Source organism: Chiloscyllium punctatum, chromosome 20, assembly GCF_047496795.1.
Source record: "Chiloscyllium punctatum isolate Juve2018m chromosome 20, sChiPun1.3, whole genome shotgun sequence".
Classification (NCBI taxonomy): Eukaryota; Metazoa; Chordata; class Chondrichthyes; order Orectolobiformes; family Hemiscylliidae; genus Chiloscyllium; species Chiloscyllium punctatum.
The window spans coordinates 64000464-64004332 of record NC_092758.1 but is presented as its reverse complement, the minus strand read 5'-3'; positions in this window follow the sequence as shown (position 1 = coordinate 64004332).

Here is a 3869-nt window from a genome sequence, read left to right as displayed (position 1 = left end):
ACTTTCCCAATATTGATTGGAACCTCCTTCGAGCAGAAGATTTGAATGGAGCTGTTTTTGTAAGGTGTGTTCAGGAGGGTTTCCTAACACAGTACGTTGACAGGCCGATGAGGGGAGAGGCCATTCTAGACTTGGTGCTCGGCAATGAGCCGGGGCAGGTATCAGATCTTGTGGTGGGAGAGCATTTTGGTGATAGTGGCCACAACTGCCTCACATTCCACATAGCGATGGAGAAGGAGAGGATTAGGCAAAATAGGAGGATACTGGATTAGTGGTGCTGGAAGAGCACAGCAGTTCAGGCAGCATCCAACGAGCAGCGAAATCAACGTTTCGGGCAAAAGCCCTTCATCAGGAATAAAGGCAGTGAGCCTGAAGCGTGGAGAGATAAGCTAGAGGAGGGTGGGGGTGGGGAGACAGTAGCATAGAGTACAATGGGTGAGTGGGGGAGGAGATGAAGGTGATAAGTCAAGGAGGAGAGGGTGGAGTGGATAGGTGGAAAGGGAGATAGGCAGGTTGGACAAGTTAAGGAGACAGTAACTGAGCTGGAAGTTTGAAACTAGGATGAGGTGGGGGAAGGGGAAATGAGGAAGCTGTTGAAGTCCACATTGATGCCCGGGGGTTGAAGTGTTCCGAGGCGGAAGATGAGGCGTTCTTCCTCCAGGCGTCTGGTGGTGAGGGAGCGGCGGTGAAGGAGGCCCAAGACCTCCATGTCCTCGGCAGAGTGGGAGGGGGAGTTGAAATGTTGGGCCACGGGGCGGTTTGGTTGATTGGTGCGGGTGTCTCGGAGATGTTCCCTTAAGCGCTCTGCTAGGAGGCGCCCAGTCTCCCCAATGTAGAGGAGACCACATCGGGAGCAACGGATACAATAAATGATATTGGTGGATGTGCAGGTGAAACTTTGATGGATGTGGAAGGCTCCTTTAGGGCCTTGGATAGAGGTGAGGGAGGAGGTGTGGGCACAGGTTTTACAGTTCCTGCGGTGGCAGGGGAAAGTGCCAGAATGGGAGGGTGGGTCATAGGGGGGTGTGGACCTGACCAGGTAGTCACGGAGGGAACGGTCTTTGCGGAAGGCGGAAAGGGGTGGCGAGGGAAATATATCCCTGGTGGTGGGGTCTTTTTGGAGGTGGCGGAAATGTCGGTGGATGATTTGGTTGATGCGAAGGTTTGTAGGGTGGAAGGTGAGCACCAGGGGCGTTCTGTCCTTGTTACGGTTGGAGGGGTGGGGTTTGAGGGCGGAGGTGCGGGATGTGGACGAGATGCGTTGGAGGGCATCTTTAACCACGTGGGAAGGGAAATTGCGGTCTCTAAAGAAGGAGGCCATCTGGTGTGTCCTATGGTGGAACTGGTCCTCCTGGGAGCAGATACGGCGGAGGCGGAGAAATTGGGAATACGGGATGGCATTTTTGCAAGAGATAGGGTGGGAAGAGGTGTAATCCAGGTAGCTATGGGAGTCAGTGGGTTTGTAAAAAATGTCAGTGTCAAGTCGGTCGTCACTAATGGAGATGGAGAGGTCCAGGAAGGGGAGCGAGGTGTCAGAGATAGTCCAGGTAAATTTAAGGTCAGGGTGGAATGTGTTGGTGAAGTTGATGAATTGCTCAACCTCCTCACGGGAGCACGAGGTGGCGCCAATGCAGTCATCAATGTAGCGGAGGAAGAGGTGGGGAGTGGTGCCGGTGTAATTACGGAAGATCAACTGTTCTACATAGCCAACAAAGAGACAGGCATAGTTGGGGCCCATACGTGTGCCCATGGCTACGCCTTTGGTCTGGAGGAAGTGGGAGGATTCAAAGGAGAAATTGTTAAGGGTGAGGACCAGTTCGGCCAAACGAATGAGAGTGTCAGTGGAAGGGTACTGTTAGGGACGTCTGGAGAGGAAAAAACGGAGGGCTTAGAGGCCCTGGTCATGGCGAATGGAGGTGTAGAGGGATTGGATATCCATGGTGAAGATAAGGCGTTGGGGGCCAGGGAAACGGAAGTCTTGGAGGAGGTGGAGGGCGTGGGTGGTGTCTCGAACGTATGTGGGGAGTTCCTGGACTAGGGGGGGATAGGACAGTGTCAAGGTAGGTAGAGATGAGTTCAGTGGGCCAGGAGCATGCTGAGACAATGGGTCGGCCAGGGTGGTCAGGCTTGTGGATCTTGGGAAGGAGGTAGAACCGGGCAGTGCGGGGTTCCCGGACTATGAGGTTAGAAGCTGTGGGTGGGAGATCTCCTGAGGTGATGAGGTTCTGTATGGTCTGGGAGATGATGGTTTGGTGATGGGGGGGTGGGGTCATGGTCGAGGGAGCAGTAGGAAGAGGTGTCCTCGAGTTGGCGTTTGGCTTCAGCGGTGTAGAGGTCAGTGCGCCAGACTACCACTGCGCCCCCTTTATCTGCTGGCTTGATGGTGAGGTTGGGATTGGAGCAGAGGGATTGGAGGGCTGCGCGTTGTGAGGGTGAGAGGTTGGAGTAGGGGAGGGGGGACGACAGATTGAGGCGGTTAATGTCCCGGCGGCAGTTGGAAATGAAGAGGTCGAGGGCAGGTAATAGGCCAGCGCGGGGTGTCCAGGTGGATGCAGTGTGTTGGAGGTGGGCGAAGGGGTCCTCGGAAGGTGGGCGGGAGTCCTGATTGTGAAAGTACGCTCGGAGGTGGAGGCGAAGGCGACGGAAGAATTGATCGATGTCACGTCGTGTATTAAATTCATTGATGCGTGGACGGAGGGGGATGAAGGTGAGTCCTTTGCTGAGGACTGATCGTTCGTCCTCAGTGAGTGCGAGGTCTGGAGGGATGGTGAAAACTCGGCAGGGCCGGGAGCTGGGATCTGGTGTGGGTGTGGAGCTGGGAGTGGTGTCGGAGCCAGTACCTGGAGTGGGTGTAATGGTGGGGGGAATGGGGGTGGAGGCATGAGCAGGGGTCCTGATTGTGAAAGTACGCTCGGAGGCGGATCCTGATTGTGAAAGTACGCTCGGAGGATATTTAATTGGGGAAGAGGAAACTATGATGCAATTAGACATAAGTTAGGAAGCATGGATTGGGAGCAATTGTTCCATGGTAAAGGCACTATAGACATGTGGAGACTGTTTAAGGAATAGTTGTTGCAAGTGATAAATAAATATGTCCCTCTGAGACAGGCAAGAAGGGGTAAGATAAAGGAATCTTGGATGACGAGAGCGGTGGAGTTTCTCGTCAAAAGGAAAAAGGTAGCTTACATAAGGTGGAGGAAGCTAGGGTCAAGCTCAGCTCTAGAGGATTACAGGCAGGCAAGGAAGGAGCTTAAAAATGGTCTGAGGAGAGCCAGGAGGGGGCACGAGAAAGGCTTGGCAGAACGGATTAGGGAGAACACAAAGGCATTTTACACTTATGTGAGGAATAAGAGAATGGTCAAAGAAAGAGTAGGCCCGATCAGGGATAGCATAGGGAATTTGTGTGTGGAGTCTGAGGAGGTAGGGGAAGCCCTCAATGAGTTTTTTGCTTCTGTCTTTACGAAAGAAACAAATTTTGTAGTGAATGAAACCTTTAAAGAGCAGGTGTGCATGCTGAAATGGATAGAGATAGAGGAAGCTGATGTGCTGAAAATCTTGTCATACATTTAGATGGCCAAGTCGCCAGGCCCGGACCAGATTTGTCCTCGGCTGCTTTGGGAAACGAGAAATGCAATTGCTTCGCCACTTGCGAAGATCTTTTTATCCTCGCTCTCCACTGGAGTCGTACCTGAGGACTGGAGAGAGGCAAATGTAATTCCTCTCTTCAAGAAAGGAAATAGGGAAATCCCCGGCAATTACAGATGAGTAAGTCTCACGTCTGTAGTCTGCAAAGTGTTAGAAAGGATTCTGAGGGATAGAATTTATGACCATCTGGAAGAGCATGGCTTGATTAAATGCAGTCAACACGG